We start from the raw sequence: 12,646 nt of genomic DNA on the forward strand, positions 1-12,646 counted from the left end.
ACTCACAGGTTTATTTACAGACAGGCAAGCAAATGCAGCTAACAGTATAGCCAGGTAAACAAAGATCTCACCAAAGACAGAAGACGTAGTCGTATAAACAGTCCGAGTTCGTAACCGAGAAACAGTCCAACCAAACATCAAATCCAATAAGGGCAAAACAAAAGACATTAACCGGTAATCCGAAAACAGGGTCGTAACGAGAAGGCAATAACAAAGAACAGGAAGAAACCGCTTAGTACGCAACATAAGTCGACAATACCTCGCGAAGATACATTACACAGTGCGACCTTAAATACAGAAAAACAGAGAGCATAACCCGGATCTTCCTCAGAACACAGGTGAGTCTGAGCGCCGGAGCGTAACGTGATTGGGCGACGGCGAGCGACTGACGGTGACGTCATAACCCAAAGGATTCTGGGGAGTGGAGTCCAGAGGTGTGGAAGGAGAGTCAGGCTGCGTGACAGTACTCCCCCCCAAAGAGTCCGAAACGGTTGACGGATGAGGACGACACAAGGGAACCGCTCTTTTATAAGGCGAGGTATTATGTAACGGCAGGTAGTGAGGAGTGACGCACGCCGAGTAGAATGTACTCACAGGTTTATTTACAGACAGGCAAGCAAATGCAGCTAACAGTATAGCCAGGTAAACAAAGATCTCACCAAAGACAGAAGACGTAGTCGTATAAACAGTCCGAGTTCGTAACCGAGAAACAGTCCAACCAAACATCAAATCCAATAAGGGCAAAACAAAAGACATTAACCGGTAATCCGAAAACAGGGTCGTAACGAGAAGGCAATAACAAAGAACAGGAAGAAACCGCTTAGTACGCAACATAAGTCGACAATACCTCGCGAAGATACATTACACAGTGCGACCTTAAATACAGAAAAACAGAGAGCATCACCCGGATCTTCCTCAGAACACAGGTGAGTCTGAGCGCCGGAGCGTAACGTGATTGGGCGACGGCGAGCGACTGACGGTGACGTCATAACCCAAAGGATTCTGGGGAGTGGAGTCCAGAGGTGTGGAAGGAGAGTCAGGCTGCGTGACATATTCAAGTAATATTTACCCATAATTCTCAGTGTATTTAACAAAAAAAAATGTTTTACTCAGTGTATCTTAGTAGATTATACTACAACAATATAGCGCCACATTCTCTCATGGCTTTTATTATTTACTTCATAGTAGTAGTAGTAATTTTGAAATTCTTTAGTAATGCTTAATTGACAAATATTTGATTTATTGTAGTATTCATTTCTGTAGGTGTTAATACATGGCATATAATTTCCAAAAAAAAAAAAAAAACAGATTTGAAGTATTCAGTTATTAAATGTTCATTTACCAGTCAAAAAAAAAAAACAAAGTACAATTAACAAGATAAAGCATCATGGACAAAACAAGAGAGATCTGACTGTATCTATTTGTAGAAATAACCTAATATTCATTATTTTTTTGAGGTCATACCACATGATATACAAATGGCCCACTGAATATGGTCATCTCCAGCTGCAGTTTATGATGTCGCCTGTGGAGATAATCCTGGCCCAGTGGAACAGGATCTCCCTTTCCATGAGTCAGATCACTCTATTATCATCTGTAACTCGTTGAGGCTGAATAATACTTGTAAATGTTTCCTAGACACTTTCTCCTGCATACATGTGGATTTTCTCTTGTGGCTTTTTCTTGTTTTTTTTGTAGCAATTGTTTTTACAGTTGATAAGGCCCCAAAACCCCCCTGAATTTGTTACATCTGCTAAGCACATGTGATGATAAGCTTTTCACTTAATAATGGGGAGTGAGGGGCTACTGTAATTCTTGGGCTTTATTTTTCACAGCTACTAAGAATCCAGACACTGCTGGACACATCACTTCAAATTAAACCTTTATATAAATGAATATCTCTAATTTAAACCTGTCTGACACAGAGGTGTTACGTAATGAAGTAAAAATACTTTGTTACCTTATTTGGGTAGAAACTTTGGTTATCTATATATTTTTTTTACATTTTCATACAATTATCTGAACTTTCTACTCCTTTCATTTTAAAAATAGCCTCGTTACACCTATTTAATTTCAGCTAGTTTTCATTCTGGCTGTTTTTTGTTCAAAGCAAAAAAAAAACCCTATCCAGATAAATCTCTTCCTCCAGAGGGAGTTTGATTGTGGTTGCATGTAAATAAATATAAACATATACTATTCTGACACCCTATTGGTTTATACAGATCTATCACACCTGCGCATTACGTCACGCCAAACTCCAGCAGGAACACAGCAGACGTATGTAGTCTAGTATGAAGATGATCCGTGTAGAGATTATCATTATCCTGCTGAAAACGACCAGCTAAAAGCCCTGGCATGAGAAACAACAGACATCTACACCTCCAGATGCAGGAAAAGGGCCACCTGCATCAGGAAGGATCCCACCCACCCAGCACACACACTTTTTGTCCTGCTTCCCTCAGGCCGGAGGCTGCGGAGCATTAAGTGCAAAACAGCCAGACTGAGAAACAGCTTCATCCCGGAAGCTGTAAGACTCTTAAACTCCACCTAACAACACACTGCACTGACATACAAGGACAAATTACTGTTTACAAACACTGTCACTTTAAACCGCACTGAGACACTTTATCTTCTACTGCTCTAATTCCATATCATGCTGCTACAGCAAAACTTGCACTCTGGACTTCATGTTGCTGCAACCTGTCTGCTCTCTCTATTTATTATTATAATTTTTTTGGGGGGGTATTTATCTTATCTATTTTGTATATTCAATTTTTATTGTATTCTTTATTTTATCTATATATCTATTTTAACAACAGCTCTTGGGTGTAAACTGGATCGTGAGATCACAGTTTCGTTCCATCTCATGTAACACATGTGATGCGAATGACAATAAAATATCCTTGAATTCTTGAATCCTTGAAATACAGGCAGGATTGAAACAATCTAACCGAGGCCTCCATACAAGAACTTACCTGCCATCAATGAGTGTACTTAAAGGAATGTATTTCAGTACAGTGTTTCTGCTGTGTTTTTGCTGGAGTGAGACGTGACACGATGTGCAGGTGTGATGGATTGGGTATAAACCAATAGAATGGTGTATGTTTATACTTCTTTACATGCAACCACAATCAGATTCACTCTATCTGGGTGGAGAGATTTATCAAGATAGGGTTTTTGTTTTGAATGATGAGAGGCTGGAATGAAAACAAGCTGAAAGAAAATGAGAGTAACACAGCTGTTTTTAAAATGTAAGGAGTAGAAAGTTCAGATAATGATGAAATAATGGTAAAAATGTAAGACATAGATGTAAAAAGATATCTGAAAAAGTATATATATATATATATATATATATATATATATATATATATATATATATATATATATATATATATATATATATATATATATATATATATAATTATATTATATAAAAATATTATAATTACAATTTCTACCTTTCTTTACCTCTGTATCAGATACAGGTTTAAATAAGATATCTTTATTTATATAAAGGTTTTATTTAAAGGAAGTGATGTGTCCATCAGTGTCTGGATTCTTAGTAGCTGTGAAAAATAAAGCCCAAGAGTTACAGTAGCCCCTCACTCCTGCTTACTAGGTGAAAAGCTAATCAGCACATGTGCTTAGCAGATGTAACAAATTCAACAGTAAGTTTTGGGGATTTATCAACTGTAAAAAAAAAGAATGATGAGTACATTGCTACAGTAAACAAGAAGAGAAAAAGAGAGGAGAAAGTGACTTGGAACCATTTATTATTATTCAAGTATTATTCAGCCTCAACGAGTTACAGATGATAATAGAGTGATCTAACTCATGAGAAGGGAGATTCTGTTCCATTCGGCCAGGATTACGTCCACAGGCGACATCATAAAGCAGCTGGAGATAAACAATCAATGGACCATGAGGTTACACCTAAAACAGTGATCCTGATGGTTCTCATCATTTTACGACCTGAAGGATCTGAACATTTCAGGAGCACAGTTTCGTCTAGTTTAGTCTAAGCTCAGACACGGGCACTGGGAGGCTAGTTTTGGTGGGACAATCAAATCCTCACAGCAATGCTCCAAAATCTAGCAGTCCAGTCTAGTGCAAATTGTTTGATCATGAAAGTGGTTGGTGCAGTGCAGTGGATTACACTAATACTCCAGACACGCATCACTTGGAGCATTGTTAGTGATAGTAGGAGGAGTCTAAGTGCGTGTGTGGGCTAGTTTTTAATTGGCTGAGCTAAATTTAAGAGAAAAGTGGAAAACTACCAAAAAAACTGTGTCCCAGACTAAAGACAATGTATCATTTGTCAATTGGCATAACATGGTTTGTTAGGTTTGTGAGGGAAATGTGCTTTCCATTATCATCACTGTAAACACTCTCCTGCTCTTCTCTAAACAGTGTTTTCTCCTCTAAGATGAATAAGGGAATTTCCCAAGATTCCATTTCCTTATGTCATCAGGCTAAAATTGACTTTTATTTGGTTGCAGAATGCACTAACCCAAGATATTTCATGTTTTATTTGCTCAACTTCATTTCATTTATGAATAAAAATCTATTTTTGCATTTCATGGCTACCACACATACCAAACAAAGTTAGGTTAAGGCCTCAAGCCTCAGCTGAACACCAGTGAACTGCAATTTATATTCAATTTTGCTATTTTTAACAATATCTAATTGAACCGCATGAACAAGATTTAGTTTTACTTTACACACCTTTATCAACATCAAGCTCTACAATACTGAGTAACTATATTCACTAATACCACTTACAACTTTACTGTACAGAACAGAATGTCTACAATACAGAGTTACTATATTCACTAATAACACTTTTGGCTATATTCTAAAGTAAACAACTTTAGCTGAGCAGTGTTGAAAAACATTTGGCTGAATCATGGAATGTGAATACTGCTGGCTAAAAGAGCTGTGTCCAAAAAAATATGGGTAAGAAAGCTGCTATGCATTAGCTGGTTTATCCAGCAGCTTCTCCATAAACTCACAGTAGAATACAGTATAAGGGGTTCTGTGCACAGACTGAGCTGGTGTGTGGGACGGAATGTTGGGCCCCTTATTCATTTCAATGGGAAGAAGATGTACATTAATTTTATGAAAACTGTACATTGTCTCGGCTCAAAAAGCATATTGTCTGAAACTCTGAAATCATAACTGTTTTTACGTGCATACAGCATTTCATTTTTCCAGCAAAAAAAAATTGGAACCTGCAGAGCTGTTTCGATTTTTTTGACAAAAGTTTGTGTACTCTTTTGAATTGATTTCTATGGGAAAAAGCTGTGGGAGGGATTTTTTTTATTTGTGTAAAAATGAATAATAATTAAGCTGACTTAATTAATGGAGGGATATTGGGCCTAGTTGGGACCCATGAGAGTTTAAGGTGAGCTGTAATGATGGAGTCCATTTGCTAAGACTATCTGGGTCTCAGGAACAACCACATAGACAAACCCACTCAGGGTCCACGCCCACCTGGAACCAGGGCCGCCGCTCTGCATACGCAGACAACGCAGCCAGCGTTAGGCCTCAACCATTTTGCAATTGCAGGGAGCCAAATTGACTGAGAATGAAATGTGTTGAAATTATGACATTATTAAATTTAAAACCCAATGTGAATTATTTATGATACGCTCATCTTTTTTGTCTTTAAACATTGCATGGGGCACCTACTCTACTACTTAAAAGCGGCACGTTATTATTTTTGTGTATAATATAATGCCCCCACCCCTATTGCCTGAAATGGCACGGCTCGGTTTGCTCTGTTGGTTGTTGCCAGATGTGACATTTTCCAGTCAAATAAATAATCAAAAAATGCATGGAGGCGCTAAATCTTGCGCATGTTTAACCATTTTTAAAGTGTATGTGGCCATTCTATACATTCTCCCTGACCAGTTATGCTTAGGGCCTCCAAAACCTTAGCAGCGGCCCTGCCTGGAACCCACTTGGGACACTCCTTGGACCCACGTAGCCATCATAGACCTGTTAGCTGGGACTTTTTCTCCCCATAGCATTCAAATATTTACCCAAAATCTGCCAATAATTCTTGGATGCTTGATGACTACATGTTTCCATGAATGCTTTAGCTGGGTGTTGCTGTTTGGAACAGCATTCTAGTGCCTTTCCCAGTTCCCCACCTGATAAATCTGCCAAATTCCTTCATTTCCTTTCACCTTAACTGTGAACATTTCATGACGCCTGCAGCAGGAGTTTCCCAGCTAAGCCATAGCTCTTTTTTCCCCACAAGGGAATGATTTTTTCTGCTGTCGGCAGGCCTGGCATACGTCCACACACGGAGCCTGAGATCAGTGGCAGTAGCTCAAACAACTGCAGGCCTATTTTACTGGTGCCTGTGTTTGCTTTGGCAATTCAGACAGATTATTGCACAGTCTTGCATCAGATTCAGCAAGAGCAACAGGCCTCTAACCCCTCCTACCCCCAACCCCCTGCCCCCCTTAAACCACACACACACACACTCCCACACACACACACACACTCTGTCCCTGCAAACTTTCTCGCACACACAATCCCGTAAAGTACAAACTATTTTAAGTGCTCCAGTCTCTCCTTGTTTCACTGTGTGCTGCAATCAACGATGATCTCATGTGCATGTGCTCTGGGATGTCCCCTCCTCCCCTGCAGACACGGATGGAATTTCCGAGCAGATATCCGTGCACCCACAGCAGGCTGAGCCAGTGTAATCCATGATCACTTCCGATTTCAGGACATCCATAAACCTGCCCTACTGATTTATTTATATAGAACTATATAGTATTATATAGATTCTGTATATAATTATCACCAATATTTTGAGCTTTATGCTTGAGACAGTTCAAAGTATTGTGTTTTAACAGTTTTTAGCTCTTTCAAAGACGAGGAGCATTGGCTCTTTTCCCACCTAGTTGATCAAAAATGACTATAATATTGTAAACAATTCTTAACAATTCTGTTAAATAGTGTTTAGAACTAATTTTGCCACTCGATGTGTCCAAATACACTGCTCAAAACAACTAAGGGAGCACTTATAATCACCACAGTATAACACAAAGTCTGTAAAATGAAATGCAGTTAGCATCTAAATAGAAGTGCAATATAAACTGGCTTGCAAAAGTAACGTTTTCATATTTTGTATTTTGTTCTGATATTAAGCCCAACACAAAAAAGCACACAATTGTGAAGTGGGACAAAAATGATGCATGGTTTTCAAAATTGAATCAAATGAAAATCTAAAAAGTGTGATGTGCAAAAGTATTCAGTTCCCTTGAATACCTGAATAAAATTCAGTGCAATCAATTGTCTTCAGAAAGAAGTCACTTCATTAGAAGCCATTTAATAACAGAGTTCAGCTGTGTGTAATTTAATCTCAGTATAAATATAAACATCTGTTCTGTGAAGGCATCAGAGGTTTGTTAGAGAACACTAGTAAACAAACAGCATCTTAAAGACAAAGGAACTGACCAGACAGGTCAGATATAAAGATTAAAGCAGATAACGTTAAATAAAATAAAAAACATATCCTAAAATTTGTGCATCCAAAGGATGTATCCAAATTACTGTTTAATCCACCATTCAACTGCTAACCTACTACAAAACTGACAGATCAAGCAAGGTGAGCACAGGTTACAGAAGCAGCCACGAGACCCATGGTCACTCTGGAGGAGCTGCAGAAATCCACAGCTCAGTCGTGCCCTCCACAAATGTGACCTTTATAGAAAAAAAAAACATAGCTGAAAGAAAAACATAGGAAGTACCATTTGCAGTTTGCCACAAGCCACATGTAGGAGACAAAGGTGGAATGAAGGTGCTGTAGTCAGAGACTACACCGTCCCCACTGTGAAACATGGTGATGGCAGCATCATGCTGTGGGCATGCTTTTCTACAGCAGGGGAAGAGAAGCTGGTCAGAGTTAATGGGGAGACTGATGGAGCTAAATACAGGTCAATCCTGAAAGAAATCATATTGAAAGTTGCAAAAGACTTAAGACTGGGAAGCAGGTTTACCTTCCAGCAAGACAATGGTTTTGTTTTTGGTGATGTCCCGGTGTTTTTATGATGACCACTGGTGTACTTTCATGAATTATATTAAATTGAAAATGCAATTTTCGTATTTTCTACCTAATTTGAACATACTTTTAATGCTCTTAAGTATGCTTCCTTTTAACAAGGGAACTGTTAGCAAGAGGTGGTAACTTCAGTCACTTCAGGTTGCACAGATAGTCCAGATCATCCAGAACAGCTTATCCAGATATGCTGTTGCAAGAAAGTGAGTTTGCTGTGTCTCTCTCAAAAGCATGATAACAGGACACAGGCCATTACAAGAGGAGATCAAGAGTGAGGAGGAACAGGAGGAGCACTGCCAGAATCCTAGAAAGGGACCTGCATTGCATACTGGCGTGCATGTTCCTGAATAAACTGTCAGAAACTGGCTGTGCAACCTCCTTTGGTGGAAGCTGAACTCATGGCCAGGCATTGTGCAGCCGACATTTGCCAGAAAACATCAGAATTGGCAAGCCCACCATAAATGACTGCCCTTAACATCTTATCAAAGACTGCAATGTTGTCGTGTTAAACTGTCATGGAGAAACTCAGAATGGCAGTGCTTTATCTTCAGTGATGGGAACCAGTCCATCTGTGTGGAAACACTGTGTTCTTTGTTTTTTGTTTTTTACTATTTATATTTGCATTCACTGGAATTCTTTACTTGGGTCCATCTTGAGGACATAGACATTCTCTTTGTTTTACATAAAGAACAACAAACTATGTTTTTTTTGTGAATATATTTTTGTTGTTATTATTTTTTTTCCGAAGAACAGGTACATATAGACACAAATTTAAAACACTATGAATAACCCAACACATTTTGCACACACCCCTTCATCAAGAGAAAAAAGATATGGTCCTGATTTCCTGATTTTTTGCATGTTTGTCACAACTAAATGTTTCTGAACATCAAACCAATTTAAATATTAGTCAAAGACAACACAGCTAAACACAAAATGCTATTTTTAATTTAAGGTTTTTATTATTAAGGGAGAAAAAAAATCCAAACCTACATGGCCCTGTGTGAAAAAGTGATTGCCCCTAAACCTAATAGCCTAATGGTCGGGCCACCCTTAGCAGCAACAACTGCAACCAAGTGTTTGCGATAACTTGCAATGAGTCTTTTACAGCACTTTGAAGGAATTTTGGCTCCACTCATCTTTGCACAATTGTTGTAGTTCAGCCACATTTGAGGATTTTCGAGCATGAACAGCCTTTTTGAGGTCATGCCACAGCATCTTAATAGGATTCAGGTCAAGACTTTGACTAGGCCACTCCAAAGTCTTCATTTTGTTTTTCTTCAGCCACTCAGAGTTGGACTTGCTGGTGTGTTTTGGATAGTTGTCCTGCTGCAGAACCCAAGTTCGTTTTAGCTTGAGGTCATGAACAGATGGTCGGACATTTTCCTTCAGGATCTTTTGGTAGATAGCAGAATTCATAGTTCCGTTTATCACAGCAAATCTTCCAGGCCCTGACGCAGCAAAACAGCCCCAGACCATCACACTACCACCACCATGTTTTACGGTTGGTATAATGTCCTTTTTTTGGAATGCAGTGTTTTTTTTACGCCAGATGTACTGAGGGACACACACCTTCCAAAGAGTTCAACTTTTGTCTCATTGGTCCACAGAATGTTTTCCCAAAAGTCTTGGGATCATCAAGATGTGTTGTGAAAAAGTTGAGACGAGCTTTAATGTTCTTTTTGCTCAGCAGTGGTTTTCATCTAGGAACTCTGCCATGTAGGCCATTTTGCCCAGTCTCTTTCTGGTGGTGGAGGCATGAACACTGACCTTAACTGAGGTCTGCAGGTCTTTGGATGTCATTGTGGGGTCTTTTGTGACCTCTTGGATGAGTCGTCGCTGTGCTCTTTTGGTAATTTTGGGCGGCTGGCCCGTCCTGGGAAGGTTCACCACTGTTCCATGTCTTCGCTATTTGTGGACAATGGCTCTCACTGTGGTTTGCTGGATTCCCAAAGCTTTGGAAATGGCTTAATGACCTTTTTCCAGACTGATAGATCTGAATTGCCTTCTTTCTCAATTGTTCTTGAATTTCATTGGATCTCGGCATGATGTGTAGCTTTTTTCAGGATCTTTTTATGTGGTGCACACATAAAAGCCCTCAAAGCACCCCTACATAATACTATGTAACAAATAAACATTCATCAGTTTATTTCAGGATAACTTATAGCTTCTGACCAGCTGCTATAGCACGATGTAATCTGGCAGTGGCACCTCTCCAGCACAAGAATGTCAAGAAAAAAATACAAGAAAGTACGTTTAAAAAGAATTTTCTCCTACAAACGGAATTTTAATATGGATTTTATGGCTGCTGTAACAGCTGCCATTATTATTTTCCTTTGAGAGTTATTCAAATTAAGAATGGAGTCATCCCCAAGGAGAAATAGCGAGAGCAACAAACTATGTTGAAAATGTGGTGGTTTGTATAAATATAGCTCCCACTAGAACATCTGGGTGTCTGTTCTATATGTTTACAATGAATGTGAATGTGGGAGCGAAGCTTTGCTCATCCGGAGTTTGGTAATTAAGTTCCTATAAATAGGTCTAAATCAGGTCTAGTGCTGTGTAATGTTTATGGAATCTGTTCTCCATGGGCTTTAGAGGTTCTCTTATTGAAATGTAAATATAGAAGTTCATCTTGGAGTAGATCACTGTGGTTCAGCTACTGAACATTGTACAGACAGGAGCTCTAGTTAGAATGGTGATTGAATACTTTAGATTTTTATAATACTGTTTAAGGGCCACTTAGCAAAGCCTGTTACGTATACTAATATGACAAAGTCATAAGAAAGCAGTATATATATATATACATCTTTCTTATGACTTTGTTATGTTAGTACATTTTAGAAAGCAGTATATATAAATACATATATATATATATATATATATATATATATATATATATATATATGTATATATATATACTGCTTTCTTATGACTTTGTCATGTTAGTATACGTAACAGGCTTTGCTAAGTGGCTGCGTCCAGAAACCCCAAAAGTGTCTCCTTTTTCCTACCGATCCTCCTCCTCTCCTCCGTGACCCGGAAACCGATTTTGTGACGCCATCTTGCCACCTGTCTGAATACCGTAGGAGACGGTACCGAAAGAAGCCGCTTAAAATCCGCCTTGAATAGGCTTTCAACGGAGGATACATGAGAGCATCGTACTCCGGAAGACTTTTAGGGATTTTTGAACAACATCACTGCATCCACGCCCACAGAGCACGCAGGAATGGAGAAGGCAACGCACAAATATACGTCATAAGCATATTAATTAATTAGGTTCCTTATCTAATTTAACAGCCAGTAAAGCACTAATATAAAGTTTAGTTTAGATAAGCTGTATGTTCAGTAAAACTATATTAATGACCCTATATGTAACATGTTGTTGTACATGTACACATCACTTCATGTATGCTAAATATAATATTTATTATTATATTTATTATTTATTAATATTTGTTGTTGGTTTTATTACATTCAATGAAATCATATTTCACTATTAAAATAATTTAATATTTACATATACAACCTTCATCAATAGCAAATCAGGCTGCACTTTAAAGCTTAATATGCTTGTCAAAGTTATGATCTCTAGAATTTGTAATTGTGTTTATTGATTTCTCGTTTTTATTTTTGTATGCGGAGCTATTTCCAGAAGCTGTGATCCGGCGTGTGCTGAAAGTGAGCGTTGTGATTGACTCAGTTCATGGGTAGTCAACATCCTATCTAAAGGGGATCAGCTGTCCCATTTCCCCAATTAGAGCTCCTTCCCTCCATTCCTCCTCCTCCTCCTCCTCTCCTCTCCTCAATTCCTCCACCTTCTTGGACATAAAGTGTATAGTTTGGACATTATTTAATGTCATTATGTTGAATTGTTTCAGAGCAAATTGGCAGGAAAATAAATTAAATTAGAAACAATTAAAAAACGGTTAAAGAGATTCAAGTTTTAAGAGCGGAGATACATAATGGATCATTAGGCTAATGTGAATGTCCCCAGCCAAACAGGTGTGAACATCATCACACACATCACTAGAGCCAAGGAACAGAGTTCCACAACCACACCATCCTGTCATTCTTAGACCTGATAACACTCTGCTTTACGTCATTTGGGATAACATCAGCTTCCTTTTGCAGTTTGTGACTGTTTTACTGAAAAGAAAGGACTTGGCTTGTAGCCCAGACTAATGTAAGGGATCATAATCCTCAATGACTGTGGTGTCCTGAGCCCAAAGCAAGATGAACAATATGATATGGCTATTAACTTGTCTTTATGACTTCAGATTTTAGTATGCTATTTCCTGTGATTGTAATTTTGGAGCATCTACTTCCTTTGGTTCCTTCACTTACTTTATTTGTCCTTCCAATAGACAACCTCTGCTTTCTGAGATAAGGATTAAGCCTAGTTATTGAATAACTTAAAAAAAAATAAGCTGGGAAGAGGATGGATGTTATATTCTGATTTTATTTCTTAATACAACACACATCAAAGAAGAGCAATTATTAATAAAGGGACCAACCACTGACTGATATATGACTGGGATTTCTCGCAACACTCAACACTTTGTCTGT

The sequence above is a fragment of the Astyanax mexicanus genome, chromosome 9 (genome assembly GCF_023375975.1).
Source record: "Astyanax mexicanus isolate ESR-SI-001 chromosome 9, AstMex3_surface, whole genome shotgun sequence".
NCBI lineage: Eukaryota > Metazoa > Chordata > Actinopteri > Characiformes > Acestrorhamphidae > Astyanax > Astyanax mexicanus.